Below are 19,885 nucleotides of genomic sequence, written 5' to 3'. Positions count from 1 at the left end.
TGCCCTCCTCCTCCTTTCCTGGGCCACCTCTAGGTCATCCTCAAGGACACAGTCCCTGGGGGACCTCCTGCAGGAACTACTTCCTGATCTCAGACACGTACACCTGGCCGCTCATCCTGAGTGGCCCCTAACTTCCGGGACCTTCTCCAAAGATGACTGACCCCTCTGGGCTGTTACCATCTGCTTAGCTTTTTCCTGAGCCCGGCCACCAGCCCTCTGAGGGCAAGGCCCAGGTCTTACTCCTCTTTGTCAGCCCCGGGTTTAACATGGTGTCTGGTCTCATCGTGGGAACACAATAAAAGTTTGCTAAGGTAAAAAGTGGGTGAGGGGAACAATGACATGAGGGGGAAAAGGAGAGAGACACGGGAGGTTTAAATGGTTCATTTTTAAATAGCAAGTCTTCATTTCTAATAAACATTAATTAAATTGCTCAACACCCCTGGGTCTCCAGCTATATATTCTTCAATTAAAATAGTTCTTTCATGACGGTTTCCTCTGCCAAACCTTTCCTCGCAGGTTTATGTGTTCACCAGAGCATCCTGGGACAAGTAACAAAAGGCAATATATTTACTTGCAACAGCAGGGAAATTGAAGGCCTACTCCCTAAATGTTCACTCCTGACAACACAAAAGTATGTCTACTACGTTTTCAAAAGAGACGGAGGAAAGTCTGTGGCAGAGGAAGACACTAAGGAGTAAAATGTGTCTTCAGATTGGTGACGACATTGGGGAGAAAAGGTTTATTTAATATGAACTAGCATGCAAGAGGCCTAGCTCTCAGAATTCCAGTTTGCAGGTGACAGTGGTTATTAATGCCTTAACCTCAAAGACACACAGTAAAGGTTCAGGGCTTGGCAACCTGACAGCACCTGTGGGGAGCTGACTAGAGCTACGAGATGGAGGCTACAGCCGTCCTCAAAATCACATGGCTCCTAGGCCACTTATAACAGCCAGGTCCTAATGGTGGAGCCGAATGGAAACTATAATCAATAAGAGGGAAACGTTCCTGGAGACAGAGGGTGAAATCCTAAAAACACAGACCCCTTTCTCCACTGCACCCTCATGTTCCCAAATGAGCGACGATTCAGATGCTGAAGACATGTGTCCCTGGTGTATCCTGGGAAAGACGGGAGAGGCCAGAATCACGGGTGTGCCTTGATCCAGCTCACATTCAGCTTGGAATGGAAGTCAGCGTTATGGACAACAGGAATGTAAGAACCAGAGGATCTCTGAGATGAGGCCTCCTGTAGATTTCAAATACTTTCTAGGAGCTCTTTGTTCAAACAATGGCTTGCAGAAGCCTCAATACAGGAAAGGAAACTGAGGCCGCTCCCTCAATACAGGAGAGGAGGCAGAGGCCAGGAACTTCCAATGGTTGGTATAAGGACAACTTCTGAGATGGCTCATTGGAGGCTTAGGAATTCGGCTTAGAAATCAGATTCAGCCCAAACCTGCATTTTGCAGTATGGAAACCACAGTTCAGAGGGGTAAGGTGACTCGTCCAAGGTCACCGGGTCTGACGGCAGAAGGGCCAAGAACAGGACTCAGGGTCCCAACTGCCAGGCCAAATGCTGTGGCCTCTACACAGCGCCACCCCCTTTTCTAGGAAGGCCCTTCGCACCCTCACCTCCCTCTCCCTTCCCCATTGGCAAGTCCCAGGGCCACTCTAGAGCTTAAACTGACGTCAAGAGAAATTTAGTGACAGTTTTACGGATGCCTTTACCACACATAATAGGGAAAGCACTGCTATAAACACCAATCCACCCCTCCTCTCTTCACCCCAATTGATCCTAAACATGGGCAAATCATTAGAGGCTTTTCAATGACCTAGAACTTTCTCAGAATCCCCTCCCCACCCCTTTCCTTTCTGTTGCATTCTTATCAGCAGTGAATCAAATGATTAGCTGCAATGCTGTGATTCTTCAATTTGCTGGGTTCATCCCAACACAGTATTTGTGTTTGGTTTTAAGATGCTGTTTGCTCCACTTCCTAATTTCATTTTAGAAGTCTGCAAGGAGAGAAGCCAACATTTAATCGTATGGACTGGAGGCTGACTTTACAAACTGCTTACAACTCCCAAACAGAGTAGCTATTTTCCTATTTCTCTGTGATTGAATTGGCTGCTGTATCACATGCAGTCAACAGTGTGAACCAGAAAGCAGTTCTGCATCCTTATCATACCCCTCACATAATCAAAAGAAAAAATGCAGTGCAATAAAAAAGAAACAAGGAAACTAGAACTTCGTATTTGTTTAAAAGTTAATTAAACTTGAAAGGTTTGTGGGAACAATTCATTTTCTTTTGTAGCCCAAGACCATAAGGTTCCTGTTCCCACTTTACCAGTGAAATGCTAAAAAGGAACCTGATGTTATTTCAATTGTAATAATAAATAATATATAATAAAGCCAGAATCGAGGGTTTCTTTTTAAATAGCAAAATAAAAATGGAAACACATGTACCACACTGTTCTGAATTGACTTATAAAAAAAAACAAAACTCTGTAAACATTTTTAAGATGTGTACCAATGTCATTGCTTTTGTTCATACTACATTCATTCTTTTCTTTCCTAGAAAGATGTCTTTGCAATAAGCACCCAGATAGACTTTTTATGCATCCTAGTTAATCCTCTGAATTGAGAAGATTAAAATGGCTGGAGTATGCGCTTCACAAAGTTGAATGTACAATAAAACGTAACAGGAAGCCCTCCCCAAGCTTTCGGAGGAACTCAGATTTGAAGTCGGATAATGTCCAGTCCTTGTCAGATCCACATCAAAAAGCATCTGTCAGAAGGACAATGCTGAGCAGTCTTCTCAGGCAGAGGAAAGCAGGAATCCTAGCCCAGCCACACTGAAGATGAACATGGGGCTGGGATTGTATTACCCCAACCAGACACAACAAATGGAGCCAGGAAGTGGGCTAAACGTGGATTGCCTCCCCATGGAAAAGGTCGTGTGTGTATGTGTGTGTGTGTGAGAGAGAGAGAGAGAGAGAGAGAGAGAGAGAGGAAACATTCCAGAGAAAGAAGGAAGAGCTGCTGATGAGATAGAGCAGGAATTGTTGCATAAGGTAAGAGCTTCCTCCTATCAAACAATGTGAGGTTGGATAAAGGATTTCCAAGCCTCCAAATTCTAAAATTCTTTGATTCCATGGGATAGAAAGTGAAGGTTCCATTAGCAAACTGAGACCCAAAACTTCTAAGGGTGAAGCCCACATCTGTCACAGGTTTCCTTCTGACAGGTTACCCTTTGAAAGGAAACACTTGCCAAAATATTAAACTTCCTGTTTCCTCTCTGTCTCCCCAAAAGACTTCTCCATGAGTACCCTGAGGACATGGCTTGTGTTTAGTCTTTGTGGTCCCAACACGGTACCTGAAGAATATAGTAAGCAATCAAAGATGTGGAAAGGCAGGATGGAAAAACTAGTGGGGAAAATTGAAGTTTTACTTTTAAATAATGAATGCTGATATTTTAGAAAATGTTAATCAAACTCATTGGCACCTAAAGGTCACATGAATAGATTCTTCAGTTAAAATACTTCTTTTCTAGTAACTACTATGCCAATCCTCCAATGTATGGAACCAAGGGAAGTCTTATTGTTTAACTGTCCCTTCCCTAGGAGGAACCAGTCAGCAACTCCTGCTCCATCACTCAGATTCTTAGAGTATAAAAAAATCATAAAAAATAGCATAAATTATCCTGGCCATCTCATTAATCAGGAACATCAGAGAGTAACAAGACAAGGATGCTTGCGCTCAGCACTTGTATTCAACATTGTACTGCTAAAGCAATTAGGCAAGAAAAAATAAATCAAAGGCATCCATATTGAAAAGAAAGAAGTAAAATAATCTCTATGTGTCGATGACATGAGCTTGTATATACACAATCCTACTGAATTCACTAAAAAAACTACTAAAGCTAACCTAGTTCAGAAAGGTTTCAGGAAACACAATCAAAACACAAGAATCAACTAAACTTCTATGTAGTACCAATCCAAAAATGAAATTAAGACAATTTAATTTATACTGCATCAGAAAATAAAATGCTCAGTAATAAATTTAACTTAAAAAAATTAACTTTAAACTGTTTCTTTAATGAAACAAGTATAAGATATAAAACTGAAAACAACAAAGGAACTAGACAAACAAAGAAACAAAAACTCATAGATACAGGCAACGATTTAGTGGTTACCAGAGGGGAAGGGGGAAGGGGAGATAATAGAAAAGGGTAAAGGAGGGCAAATACATGGTGATGGAAGGAAAACTGACTGGTTGGTGAGCACACAATGTAATATATAGATGATGTATTACAGAATTGTACACTCAAAACCTATGTAATTTTACTAACATTGTCACCCCAATAAATTTAATTTAAAAAATAAAACAAGCATAAGACTTGAACACTGATAATTACCAAAAATCACTGAAAGACATTAAAGATGTAAATAACTGAAGAAACGTCCCACGTTCATGACTGGAAGGCTTAATATTGCTAGAATGGCAATAATCCTCAAACAGACCTACAGATTCAATGCAACCCCTATCAAAATCCCAACAACATTTTTTGCAGAAATTAACAAACTAATCCCATAATTCATATGGAAATATAAGGGATCCACAATAGCCCAAACAATCTTGAAAAAGAAGAACAAAGTTGGAAGACTTATATTTCCCAATTTCAAACTATAAAATAAAAATAATCAAACATGTGGTACTGACATATGGATAGACATACAGATCAATGAACAAAATTCAAAATTGAGACTACAGGAGTAAACTATATATTTCTGGTTAACTGATCTTGACAAGAGTGCTATGACAGTCAATGGGGAAAAGAATACTCTTCAACAAATGGTGCTGCTACAAGGGGATAGCTACATGCAAAAGAATAAATTTGGATCCCTAAATTACACCATATACAAAAATTAACTCGGAATAAATCAAATGTCTAAATGGAAGGGTTAAAAGTATAAAACTCTTAGGAAAAAACATAGGTGTAAATATTTGTGACCTTAGATTAGGCAATGGTTTCTTCAGTATGACACCAAAAGCACAAGTGAAAAAAAAAGAAAAAAGACTAATAAGATACTATCAAAATTAAAATGTTGTGTTTCAAAAGATACTATCAAAGGAGTGAACAGATAACCTATAGAATAAAAGAAAATACTCGCAAATCATATATCTGATAAGGGTCTAATATCCAGAATACATAAGGAACTCTTATAATTCTACAATAAAAAGACAATAACCCAATTAAATACCGACACAGGATTTGGACAGACATTTCTCCAAAGAAAATACACAAATGGCTAATAAGTGCATGAAAGATGCTCAACATTATTAGTTAGTAGGAAATGCAAATCAAAACCACAAGAAGATACTATGTCATACCCACAAGGAAGGCTATAAGGAAAAAGATAGTCAATAAAAAGTGTTGGTGAGGATGGGGAGAAATTGCAACCCTCAGATATTGCTGTAAAGTGGCACAGCTGCTTTGGTGACATAGAGTCACCATGTGATCTTGCAATTCCACTCATAGATATATGTACCCAAGAGAACTCAAAACATGTCCACAAAATCTTGTATATGAATGTTCATGGAAACATTATTCATCGTAGCCAAACAAATGGATATGACCAAAATCTCCATCAAGTCGAACAGATAAACAGAATATGGTATATCGTTACAATATATTTTTCAGCCATAAAAAGGAATGAAGTACTGATTTATGCTATAACCTTGAAACCATTATGAACCTTAAATCTCAAAAACATTATGCTAAGTGAAAGAAGCTAGCCACAAAAAAGGCCATATGTTGAATGATTCCATTTGTATGAAATGTCCAGAATAGGCAAATCGATAGAGATAGAAAGTAGATCAGTGGTTGCCAGGGGCTGAGGGAAGGAGGGAATGAGAAGTGACTGCTAATTAGTATAAAATTTCTTTGTGGAATCATGAAAACGTTCTGGAAATAGATAGTGATTGTGGTTGCTCAACTTTGTGAATATTCTAAAAACCACTGAATTATTTACTTTAAAAGGGTAATAATTTTTACAGCATGTATATTTATCTCAATTTTTAAATAAAATAATAATAATGAGATGCTTTCATATACTGCTGGTGAGAATGTTCACTGGTAGAACTTCTTGGAAGAGAGGTTTGGAAATGGGTATCAAATTTGACCAGATCATTTAAATTCTAAGATTTTATCCTCTGTAAATAATTATGAATGTCACAACTTTAGCTATAAATATTATCTGCAATGTTGTTTATAACGTTAAAATATTGGAAATACCCTGAAGGCACAACAGAGATTTTGTTAAATGAATTACGGTACATTCAAGCCATAGAAAATGAGTCAGCTATTGAAATTATGTTTATGATACATTGTTAACCGGAAAAAGAAGGAAATAAAATATGACATGAAGTATATTTTTGTGGGTTTTTTTTAAACTATACTATATGTATGTATCCATGCCTCCATATTAGAGAAATAATAGAACTAGGCTGTCTAATACTATAGCCATTAACCACATGTGTATATTTAAATTTAAACTAATGGGAATTAATAAAAATTAAAAATTCAGTTCCTCCATTACACTAGCCACACGCCAAGTGCTCAACAAACACCTGAGGACAGTGGCTGCAGCACTGAACAGTACAAAACATTTCCATCATCGCAACAAGTTCTACTGGAATGAGCTGATACAAAAGAATGCACACCAAGCGGCCTCATAATTTTCTTCCTCTTTGTTTATGTTTATTTTCCCCCTTTTCTATCATAAATATAAATGTTTATAACAAAAGAGTATTTTTGTTTTTTAAAGATTCGAAGTAAACTGAACTGGGAAGAAGGGACCTGGAAAATTACTCTCTTGGTGCAGACATTGCCCACCTCTGCAAATGGAATGAGTCACTTTGATCTTGGTAGCAAAGGGGCTAGTTCTGATAGCCTCTCTTGCTGAGACCGTATGTCTCCGCCCTCTGAACTAGGGGTAGTGAGGAGATGGGAGCAACCCCAGGCAAGAGCACCAGAGACTACCTCTGTTCTTACCCAAAGTTCAGCAGTTTTTCAAGAATAATGCATCTCAGATTGTTGTATGCCTTTGATGGATCACCAGAGTGATAAAATGGCTGTTTCCGCTCATTTTGTCCAGATTTATAGTTGTTTTCTGGGGAAGAGGATTTGCAACCTCCTTACTTGGCCAAAGCCAGAAATCTGGCCTCCTCATACAGATTTTAAAAAATAATAATCTTGGTACTGCAGGAAGCTTGGGGAAGAGGCGCTCTCAAGCTTTAGGTGATAAAATAGGTTAGTTCATGTTTTCCGGAGGACAACATGGAAATATATATCTAGAGCCTTAAAAATATTATAGCCCTTTATTCAATTATGTCGCTTCTAGAAACTCTATTCTAAGGAAATAATCGTGGATGTGCTTCAGAGATTTAGCTACAAGCATATGCATGACAGAGTTGTTTATGATAGCAAAAAGCTGAGTTCAAGCTAGAAGTACAAGATACAGCCTCACAATGAAACAGTATACCAGCCATTAAAAATAATGCTGTGCAGGAATATTTAATGACATGGAAAATGTTTATAAAGGTTAAGTTTAAAAAAAGTTTTAACACAGTGTGAAAAGTATCATTTCACTTTGTTATACACACACATACACACACGTGCTTAGAAGAAATGAGAATGATTAAAAGATAAAGTGACTATCTCTGTGTAATGGGAAAATAGCTGATTGGGGAGGTAATCTATTATTGTCCACATTTTCTATAATGAACATGTATCATTGTGATAATAAGGAAAAAATAAAAGTATTGTTTTTAAAAGATGAAATCACATGATTTTAGACAGGAAATCTTTGTACTTAGAACTTGAAATAAAATTATTGCTATAGTTAAGTATTTCTACATTTTGCTCTGGGTTTCCTGGCTTCCAAGGCACAAAGAGAAATACAAGGAATTACATAGGTCTCCCAGGAGTTAAACGGCCATTCTGACATTAGATTCTAAGAGAAATGTGTGATGCACACGTCTCAGTGAGCCTGAAGTGTAGCACAGCCCTCACCACTGTTCTAACTATTCTTGTAGTTGTTTAAGAATCAAGGTCCTCATACTCTGCTAAGGAACAAATAACACACACACAGTGCCTATTATTTTTTCATAAAGTACTTCCACCCCTATTTTCTATCATAGCAAAATAGTATCAAAATGAATGAGATGTTTGCAATATGACTCCAAGGACGCAATACCTGGCTTTTACGCGATATTTTTATGGTGACACTGATTCACTATGAACGAGAACACTCAGAAAGATTGTCTCGCAGATGAAGTGGATCACGAATGAAGAGTGGTAGATGCAGTATACTTTAAGGACGTATGTGTCTTAATAATACATCCAATAGAGCCCTCTGAGAAGAGAAAGTAGAAAAAAATTAGGTCAGTGGCTACGAATGGTTGCTCTAAACTTGATGGAAGTCACGCAGAGGTAGAGCCAGAGCTACTGGCCCTGAAATGGCCCTGGCAAGCTGACCCTCACTGTGACAATTAGTAGCTTCCAGAACAACACTCAAACTCACTCTCAGTGCCAGAGTCTCTGAAGGCTCGAGGGGGGCGGGGGGGGGGGGGCAGGAGTTGAGCCTGTCACCTTCTGTGAATGTCTATCCTGCTATAGAAACCATTTAAATTACATTTCCTTCTGTATCTTACCTACATTTTCTCTCAGATCCTATGGATCCAAGTCACTCCCAGTGAGAGCAGAGTTTTCATAGAACTTGGGAGACTACTAAAACAGATTTCTTCCTACCTCCAAATACCTTCCACTCCATATGTTTGATATTTACCTTCAAGGCCAAAACCAAGTCTTTCTTACCTGTGTGACTTCTCTTTCACCTGTGACCTCTAAGAGCACATACCCACTACACAACTCATTGACACTCATCTTGCATGTCATGTGTCCCCAAATGCTCTGTAAGCTGTGAAATATGGGCATCTCACCTAGAACCAGTCACAGTATCTCATGCATGAGTATTAAGGGGACAAGTTCATCTAGATTACCCAGTCTGTCCATTGCCCAAAGTAAATACAGGGCTATTAAGCCCTTGTGTCGGCAAGTTATAAATAAGGTTAGTTGCAAAACCATTAGCAAAGCAATGGTGCTAAAAGGCCAAAGTTTCTTGACTGTGAACACAGTTCTTTAAGATTACCTCAACAAATTATGTTTTTGTACTGATCACTACTTATGAACAAAAAGAACGAACTGTTCTTCTTGACATCTAAGGAGTTCACAGTCTCTTGGAAAATAAAGACACACATGTATAATAGTTAATTAGGATAACATGTTATTAATATGGAAAACAGTGGGACACATAAAAATTACAAAGAAAAGCCATCAACAATGTTAAGAGACGGCTTCAACTGACATCCCACTGAATTTGAGCCAGTGACTAGAAATGGTGTCCAGAAAAAGTCAAGGAACTCTTCCTCTAGTCTGAATGGATCTGCCCACCTGCAGAGCCCTGGCCTGTGAACGAGGCCATTCATTTGCGGAAGACACCACACACTGAAGTCCATCTAGTGTGAGACACTAGCCAGAGTGGTGAGAAAGCTGAGACAGCCAAAGGAACCAGCACTACACCAGGCACAAGAAAACTCGGAGGTGCCAGAAGAGCTGTCTTGAAACCTCTGAAAGCTTATCTGCTGGATTATGGGCTGGAGAAGCATTTTTCATCCAGCAAAAAAACAACTCACTGGTGGGTCATGATAACAATGTAGAAGTACAAGACTTACAATAAATGCTGTTTCATAAAGTGCTTCTCATGGGTATGAGTGTGCGTGCACACACGCACAGACATGCACACACATGTGCATTGGGTCACGCAAATAGATTTCTTTCCAAACATTTTACAAGGCTATTAATTAGACAAATCACTTGGTAAATTATAGAAGGATACATTTCAATTCAGTAAAAGGAAAACACTTGTAACAAGTAAAACTATCACACAATGGGGTGTATTATGTTGAATAGCAGAGAGTTTCCAGTACCTAAAAGACTGCATCAGCCCCAAAGCCATAGTTTGTCATGGAGGACATTCATGTTAAGTAGCAGAAAGTGAAATGAGAAGAACTCTGTTTCCTCCCCATTCTATGAAACTATCAGTAGATCACAGGCAATTAACTACCACTGAAGGCACAATTAGAAGGAAAACAATTCCACAGAAGTCACCAGAGTGAATACATACAGCCTGAAGTTTCATTTGGGAGTTTATACTGGAATAGCACCTTGTGAAAGGAAAAGTTGTAAGTGATACTTAGCCCAGGAGGTCTCAGTTTAGAAGTACATCAGAATCACTTGGGGATCTTTTAAAAGATACCCTTGCCTGGATCCATGCATACCATGTTTCCCCAAAAATAAGACCCAGAGGTGTCCCAACTTTTTTCAATGTTTTTCACCAAGGGCCATATGCGGTAAAACACACAAACCCCCGGGCCACTCACTCAAGGTGAAGTATGTATTGCCTCACCTGGTTTATTTAAGTAAACTAAATATATTTTTGGAATTTGCTGCGGGCCAATTAAAAATGGATTGAGGGCCGCAGTTGGCCCATGGGCCGCAGTTTGAACACCCCTGACCTAGCCAGACAATCAACTCTAATGCATCTATTGGAGCAAAAATTAATATAAGACCCAGTAGTATATTAATTATATTATATTATATTATATTATATTATATTATATTATATTATATTATATTACATATTATACCTGGTCTTATATTAATTTTTGCTCCAAAAGATGCATTAGAGTTGATTGTCTGTCTAGGTCTTATTTTGGGGGAAATACGGTATATCAAGCAAAACACTAAAGCCCAAGAGTTTTATTTTGTTTAATGTTCCCCAGGTAACATTGAGAATCACTGATTCATATGTATAACATGTATCAATAACATTGCACAAAGCACAAACGGAAGGAAAACAGCACCAGGATTTTACATGAAGATCATAAAAAGAGCGAGCTAGAACACATCAAATCAAGGCTTTTGAATTCTGCTCATGGCTGGAAAGAGCATCACTCCTATGCTTACAACAAATTAAAAGCCACAAAGACTGCAAATTCATAACTTTGCTGAATCCATTAGACAGCTGAGGTCACAGGGGAACAAATTAGCCCAAAATCTAAGGAGACCTAAGCACCTGCAAAAAGATACAAGATATGAGCACTTGTTTACCTGAGCCAGATTCACATGGCCGCTGGCTAACAAGCATCAGGTAACAAATAATAATGGTATGCTGCTGAAATTGTTGAAAGAGCACAGAGACAGACCACTTTTGGGCACAGTGCAGAAGACAAATGTAAGGCTGACACTGAAACAGATACTGAGAAAAGCCCTATGGCAAACCAGCCCCAACTCTAAACTCAAGGTAACTCAAGAGGAATCTGAAGTCTGTGGTGCACTGAGGATAATCATAGCAACAACAAACTTCAAATCCAGTTCAACTCCTGACTAGAATGATCAGCCCTTTCTAGTAGAAACAGAAAGGCATACCCATTTCCATGCATAAAAACTATCTCAGTCTCTAATGTCCTACACAAGATGTCACATTCTTGACAAAACATTACACAGCACACACATCCACACACACACACACAAAAAAAATTACACCACCAAGAGACATAGCAATTAAAAGAACTAGACTCAGATATGACTCAAATGTTGGAAGATATCAGACAGATTTAAAATAACCATAATTAATTGTAAAAAGACTCTAATGGAAAAGGTGTACAACATGAAAGATCAAATGTATAATTTTGACAGAAAGATAGAAACTATAATAATCAAATGGAAATGCTTTAAAGGCTAAACACTCTAACAGAAATTAAGAATGCTTTCAACAAATATTCTTCAATAGATTTGACACAACCAAGAAAAGAATCAGTGAACCTGAAAATAGGTCAGCAGAAATTACCCAAACTAAAACAAGAAGAGGGGATAAAAAGAATGAAACAAAAACAAACAAATAAAAAAACTGTCCAACAGCTGTGAAATAATACCCAAAAAAAATCTAACCTAAATGTAATCACAATTGCACAAGGAGAAAAGAAAGAATGGGGCAGAAGAAATATTTGAATAACTGCTGAAATTTTTTCAAAATCAATGATGCACACCAAACCACAGAGCCAAGAAGTTCAAAAATACCAACCAGGTTAAATACCAAGCATGTGTGTGCACACAGGGACACACACAGGCATATCATATTCAAACAGTTGAAAACCGAAGACAAAAAGAAAATATTGAATGAGTGAGAGAAAAATGAAACATTAAATACAAAGAAACAAAGATAAGAATTACAGAAAACTTCTTCTCAGGAGGCAAGCAAATAAGTAGACAATGAAACATCTTTAAAGTGCTGGAAGGAAAAAAAAATGCCAATCCAGAATTCTATACCCAATGATAATATCTTCCAAAAAATGAAGGACAAATGAGGACTGTCATAGACGAACAAAAACTGAAAGAATTCATTGCCAAGGCACCTACACTATAAGAATTGCTAAATAAAGTTATTCAGGAAGAATATGGGGCCAGACAGAAACTCAGATCTACACAAAGGAATGAAGTGCTGGAAATGGAATAAATGAAAGTCAAATAAACTTCACATTTTTCTTATTTTCAATTGCTAGAAAAGATAACTGAATATTTAAAGCAAGAGTCAGAAAACTATGGCCTGCAAGCCAAATCCAGCCCATCGTCTGTTTTAGTATGAGTTACAAGCTAAGAATGGTTTTATGTTTTTAAAATGTTGTTTAAAAACAGAAGAAAAATATGCAACAGAGACCACATGTGGCCTCAAAGCCTAAAATTTACTTTCTGGCCTTTTACAGAAAAAAGTTTGCTGACCACTTGTTTAAAGCAAAAATAGTAGCAAGGTTTTATTTACAATACACATAAAAGAAAAATGATAACAATAGCACAAAGGATGGAAAAGAAAAATCAGGAATATACTGGTGAAGGTCCTATACACTACACATAAAACAGTATATTACTCGAAAATGCATTCTGAGATATACATATATATACATATAACTGAAAAATGTTAAAGGCCCCTTTCCTCAGCTACCAGTAAGGTGTAAGCTGCTCGGTCCTTCCGAGGAAGCTAAGGCCGCATTGGGTGGGCCCTCACTTCATCTGGCACCTAGCACCGTGCCCGGCAGCGCTCGCCCTGCACTCGTGGGCACCATGGCCTCCATCTTGGAGCTTGCCTCCATCTACTCAGCCCTCATCCTGCACAATGATGAGGTGACAGTCACGGAGGATAAGATCAGTGCCCTCATTAAACCAGCCGGTGTAAATGTTGAACCTTTCTGGCCAGGCTTGTTTGCAAAGGCTCTGGCCGAGGTCAACATGGGGAGCCCCATGTGCAATGTAGGGGCTGGTGGACCGGCCCCAGCAGCTGGCACTGCCCCAGCAGGAGGTCCTGACCCCTCCACCATTGCTGCCCCAGCTGAGGAGAAGAAAGTGGAAGCAAAGAAAGAAGAATCTGAGGCGTCTGATGATGACATGAGCTTTGGTCTTTTTGACTAAACCTCTTTTGTAACATGTTCAACTAAAAGCTGAACTCTGAAACAAAAAAAATGTTAAAGATACATAAATAAGAAGTCCATAGTGGAGATAAAAGGGAATCATAAAAAATGCTCAAGAAGTAGGGAAAACAACAATAACATCAACAAGACAGATGGAATAATAGAAAACAGCATGGCAAAGTGATAGACTTTCATTAAGCCATATCAATATCATAGTAAGTGTGAATGATCTAACATACCAATTAAAAGACAGATATTGTCATATTGGCTAAAAAAGTATGCCCCAATTATATGAGGTTTACAAGAAACCCCCCATAAAAATACTGACATAGATTGGTTAAAAGGAAAAGAACAGGAAAAAGAATAGGATGTAAACATTAACCAAAAGAAAGCTGGAGTAGTTATACTATAACACCCAAAGGTATTAATATTAACAGGGATAAAGTGGAGTATTATACAATAAGAAAGGAATCAATTCTCTAAGTGCAAATGGATATGCACTTAAGAAGAGACGGTCAAAATATAAGAAGCAAAAAGTGACAGAACTGAAGGGAGAAACAAAAAAATCTATAATTTTAGCTAGAAACCCTAGCATTCCTCACTGTCATTGATAAAACAAGTAGACAAAAAATAAATAAAGACAGAGAAGACCTGAACAATTTTATCAAGCAGCTTGACCTAATATTTCTGGAGCATTCTACCCAACAATAGCAGACTACAAATTCTTTTTAGTGCACACTGAACATTTACCAAGACAGACCATATTCTGGGCCATAAAACAAACATGAACAAATTTTTTACAATAGAAAAAATGCAAATTATATTGCGAGATAATAATAAAACTGAACTAGAAATCAGTGACAGAAAAGACTTCTGGAAAATTCCCAAATATGTGAAAATTTAATGACATACTTTCAAATAACACGTGGGTCAAAAGGAAGTCTCAAGGAAAATTTTTAAATATTTTAATTCAAAATAAATGAAAATGAAAATCACATTTCAAAATTGTGGAATGCAGCTAAAGCAATGGTAGAGGGAAATTTGTAACACCAAATGTTTACATTATAAACAGAAGAAAAATCTCAGATTAGTAATAAAAGCTTACTCCTTAAGAAAATAGGAGAGTAAATTAAACCTAAAGCAAGGAGAAGGAAGGAAATAATAAAGAACAGAAATCAACTGAGTTAAAACAGAAAAATAAAAGACAAAATTAATGAAATCAAAATCTGGATCTTTTAAAAGATCAATAAAATTGATAAACTTCTAGACAGACTAAGAAAAAGATTAAAGACACAAATTACCAATATCAGGAGTGAAAGGGGGGATATCACTATAGACCCCACACATATTAAATAGATAACATAACACTACCACAAACAAGTCTATTTGCATAAATTTGACAACTCAGGTCAAGTAAACCAATTTCTCGAAAGATACAAACTACCAAAACTTATCAAGAAAAAAGAGGCAACCTGAATTATCTTGTATCTATTAAAGAAATTAAATTCATAGTTAAAAACCTTCCATCAAAGAAAACTCTAGTCCCAAATGGTTTCACTAATTAATTCTACCAAACACAGGAGGAAGAAAAAATACTAATCCTATACATTCTCTTCCAAAAATACAACACAACCAAATGGTATCTATCCAACAAACAAAAGGCTGCTTTAATACTGAAAATCAGTGTTATTCACCATAGTAAATATAAAGAAAAACCACACAATCCCTTCAACAGATGGAGAAAAAGCACCCAACGAAATTCCAAATCCCTCCATAATAGAATACAAAGGAAATTCCTTAACCTCATAGGGCATCTACAAAAAACCTCAGCCATCATCATAATTAATAGTGTATGATTATTTCCCCCCTATAATAAGAAACAAGGAAAACTCTTTCTCACTACTCCTGTTCAACATTGTACTGGAATTCTTAAGCAGCGCGATAAGACAAGAAAAGAAATAAAAAGCATCCAGATTGGAAAGGAAGACATAAAACTGTCTTTATTCACAGATGACATCATTGTCTATGTAGAAAATCCCAAAGAATCTACAATAAATAAGTGACTTTAGAACAAATAAGTGACTTTAGCAAGGTAACAGAATATGTCAATATACAAAAATCAATTGTATTTTTACATATTAGCAACAAGAGCAACCCCAAAATTGAAATACTTAAGGATAAATCAACAAAACATGTGTAAAACCTATATCCTGAAAACTACAGCATACTGATAGAAAAATAAGAAAAGACACTTAAATAAATGGAGACTTAAGCTATATCGTGTACATGGATTAGAAGACTCAATATTATAAACATATCTATTCGTCCTAAATTAATCTATAGATCCCACGCAGTTCCATTTAAAATCTCAGCAGGAGTTTGACAAGATGGTTCTACAATTTATAAGGAAAGACAAAAAAGAACTAGAGGAGTCATAACAATTTTGAAAAAGAACAAAGTTGGAGAACTTCACTATCTGCTTTCAAAGCTTATAAAGTCAGTAATCAAGACAGTGCAGTGTTGGCACAAAGTACGCATATAGATCAATGAAATACAATTCAGAGTCCAGAAACAAATAATTATACTTATGGCCAATTGATTTTCAACAAAAGTGTCAAGACAATTCCATAGGGAAAGGATAGTCTTTTCAACAAATGGTGCTGGAACAATTGAACTTCCACGTGCCAAAAGAAAAAAAACACTGTTGACTCATATACCTTATACCTTACACCTTATATAACACTTAGCCCAAAATGGATTATAGACTTAAATGTAAAGCATAAAACTATGAAACTCTAGAAGAAAATGTAGAAAAATTTTCAAAACTTTTGGTTAGGCAAAGAATTCTTAGATACAACAATGAAAGTTTGACCCATAAAAAGGTTGATAAATTGGCTTATCAAAATTTTAAAACTTTGCCCTGAAAAAGATCATTTTATAGGAATAACATGATAAGGCACAAATTGGAAAAAATTATTTGTAAGTCACATTTCTGACAAAGAATGTATATCTAGATTACGTAAAAAAATTTCAAAACTTGACAATAAGAAAACAAACAACCCAGTAAAATTAGGTAACCAAAATTATCTCTGCATAGCACTTCTACGCTGTAAATTTTTATTTGAATTTGTATATTTTTTCCAGTCAGTTATAGAGCCAAACTTGTCACCAATTTTCATTTGTACCATATTATTTGACAATGGAATTGGGCTTTTGATCTCCATTAACCTCTGATACACTTTATATTGATCTAAAAAAATTAGTTTCCTTTCAACTCAGGAGATGAATTTCATATAAGTCCTTACTTAGTAAGGAGATGACTTTTCCTATCAAATAAAATCAGTTCTTTAAATAACAACAAAAAAAGTTATAACTTCCTGAGTCATCAAAATTTATTTTCTCACCTTTTAAAGAATGAACCCTGAGCATGAATCATCACATTTTTAATCACCATACTTCCTCCTTCCCCTGTACCAAAACTAAACAATTCCAGAACACCATGATGAAAGAAATGACCTTGATTTTCCCCTTGCTCATATTTCTTCACTTATTTCTCATCACCTGGTATATTTTGTAAGTCATTGTAAATCATGTTTGGGAACAACGTGAGGTATAACAAAGACATTCTGCATGAAAGAGATCCTCTAAGATCACGTTATTCAATACGTAACTCTCTTCTTCCCAGTGAACATCTGTGTCTTTTTTTTTTGCCCAATACCATACCTGCTCAAAGAATATTTCTCTGCTGGAAACCCGAGGAAAGAATAAACCTTGAAGATTTCCAGCACTATGGCTAATTTATTTCCAACGATTGCACTCTTTTCTTAACCTATGTTTTCATTATAGTACTTCTCACCACCTGGCATAGGAAACAGTAGATGGTAACCTCCATGAGAACAGAGACTTTTTCTTTCTTATGTGCTCTTTTATCACCAGCAACCAGAACAGTGTCTGGCACACAGCAGATGTTCAATATTTAAGGAATGAACGACTGCCCAAGGTATCTCTCCCTCACAACCTTCCAGTGATTCTGGCCAGCCCATGGCAGTACTGCCAATGGAAACAACAAAATATGCCGCTCTCACTACCTCCTTTCTGCCAGGATTAATGACCAGATCTGTTTGCCAATTTCTATGCCAACTAGACACTGAGGATGGAGGATCAAGAGAAGTAGCATCCCAGGTTGCCCAATCTACTCCAAATGTCCACCAATGGTCACCAGTCAAATGGAAACAAAAAGCAGCACTCAACTCATACTGCACATGAAAATAGGCTAAATGCTTTAAAAGCAGTAGACAGAGGCTGGTTTCCTCCTACACACAACTACCGAGTAGTCACTCGTGGTGCTCATTGTCTGCACAATTGTTTTCTAGACCAGGATCTACCACTAAACTGCTTCCTCACCAAGTCCCAGTCCATTAGTTTGAAGGCAGGTAAATACTGAAATGAAGACGTGATTTAAGGGGGCATGAGGGAAGGTGAAGGGAAGGTACTAGGGAGGGCTGGGGAGTGGGGGGCACCGCAGAACCGGCTGTGAAGCTTTTTCACACTACACACGGCCGGTCCTCCGCTCCTCCACCCCAACCCACCCCTCAAGAATGACCACCACAGGACTTCCGGAAAAATGGCGGCGTGAGGTGAGCCTCTGTAAAGCTCCCCTGGAATTTACAACGAATCGAACAACAAAAACTCCACAAAGGACTCCCTGCACAGCACACAGGCAACACGAAGAGGCCCACTACCGACTGAAATCACCTACAGGTGGGAGATTCGGGCGAGTGGAGGGAGGAGGAAAGGGAGAAGTGCGCGGAGATGGAGACGCGGGGGCGGAGGACGCAGACCTAGCTCAGGGCGCCGAGCTCGCTGCTTCCCGGAACTACCGCAGCTGCGGGAGAGGGAAGAACTCGGATCGCTAGGGCTCCGCCAGGGCTCCACAGGGCTGAGGGGACAGCATATAACACGGCTGAACCCAACGCTCACGGCAGAGACCTCGGAGAAAAGACTGAGGGAAAAAGGCTGAAAACGGTGGTTTAAGCCCGCACTGCCGAGCAGAGAACGGAGCCTTAGGCACTGAGACTAGCCGCCCCCTCCCTCCCCTCCCAGAGCTCGCCCCGCCCCCACCTGCCCGGTGCTAAAAGCGAAACAGTAGCAGTGTCAGATCAAAACAACAGAAAATTTGCTGTTTTGAGAACTGTGGACTGCAAACAAAATTTCACAGCCCAACTAGTTCCAGCAAAGGGGAGAGAGCTGTGGAAGCAGGACGGGCTGTGGTGGTGGTTGCCGCCATTGCTCTGGGCCACCTCTCACAACTCACCCCGCCTCTGACCCCACCTATCTGGGCGGATCCCTGCAGGAGTAAACAGAACTGCTGAAACCTACGGGCTCTGAATCAGGAGCTGGAAGAGCTTTGGAACATCAAAAGCTCTCCGCATACCCACCGGGACACTGCGCCCTGTGACCTAGACGAACTATTAACAGAGGAGAAGCCCGTCTCCCAGGGAATCCCCCCATTGTGTGAGAAGTTGGAATAGTGCAGAGAAAACATAGCACTACTGTGTGGGAGAAGGAAAATAAGTTGCAGTTGGAGAAATAATAAAACATTCTACCAACAAGTACTGGCAAACAAAAGAAAGACCGCTTTCTATCAACCTGTTGCAGAAGCCACTCCTGTAGATGTCTAGGAAGAGAAATAGTAAACCAGTAATCGCCATGAATAACCAAGGCAACAAGATAACTCAGAAAGAAAGTGAAAAATCTCCAGAGAAGGCACTTAAAGATACAGAAATATGTGACTTAAATGACAGAGAATTCAAGATTGCAGTTCTGAAAAAACTCAACGAGATACAAGAAAACACAGACAGGCAGTTAAAGGAACTCAGAAACTCAATCAAAGAACAGCATGAGCATTTTACGAAAGAGATTGAAATCTTAAAAAAGAACCAAATAGAATTTCTGGAGATTAAGAACTCAATAGAAGAAATTAAGAATGAAATAACCAGCTTAGGTAGTAGAGTTGACCAGATGGAGGAAAGAGTCAGTGACATCGAAGATAGAAACCTGGAAATGACACAGAGAGAAGAAGAAAGAGACTTGAGACTTAAAAGAAATGAAAGAACTCTACAAGAACTTTCTGACTCCATCAGAAAGAGCAATATAAGAATAATGGGCATACCAGAAGGAGAAGAAAGAGAGAAGGGAACAGAGAATATATTCAAACAAATTGTCGATGAGAACTTCCCAAATTTGTGGACAGAACTGGACCCTCGAATCCAAGAAGCAAATAGAACACCTAGTTACCTCAATCCC

At 38.3% G+C, this 19,885-nt stretch overlaps 1 protein-coding gene and 1 pseudogene across 3 annotated transcripts in view; one reads left to right on the top strand and one right to left on the bottom strand.

Annotated features, from left to right (window-relative positions):
• Positions 1 to 19,885, bottom strand: part of LYPD6B (LY6/PLAUR domain containing 6B) — a 162,115-nt gene that overhangs the window by 134,441 nt on the left and 7,789 nt on the right. Inside the window, exon 2 of one of the 3 annotated variants that reach the window (XM_074336047.2) lies at positions 8,254 to 8,412. The exons of the other annotated variants lie outside the window; for them this stretch is intronic. The gene's annotated coding sequence lies outside the window, so the exon portion shown is untranslated. The remainder of the gene's footprint in view (positions 1 to 8,253; positions 8,413 to 19,885) is intronic. 3 annotated transcript variants of the gene reach the window in all.
• On the top strand, positions 13,236 to 13,581 carry LOC109450276 (large ribosomal subunit protein P1 pseudogene; annotated as a pseudogene).

Source organism: Rhinolophus sinicus, chromosome 17, assembly GCF_057876585.1.
Source record: "Rhinolophus sinicus isolate RSI-liver-muscle chromosome 17, RSI-T2T, whole genome shotgun sequence".
In the NCBI taxonomy this organism is placed as follows: Eukaryota; Metazoa; Chordata; class Mammalia; order Chiroptera; family Rhinolophidae; genus Rhinolophus; species Rhinolophus sinicus.
This window is presented reverse-complemented; position numbering and strand designations above follow the sequence as displayed.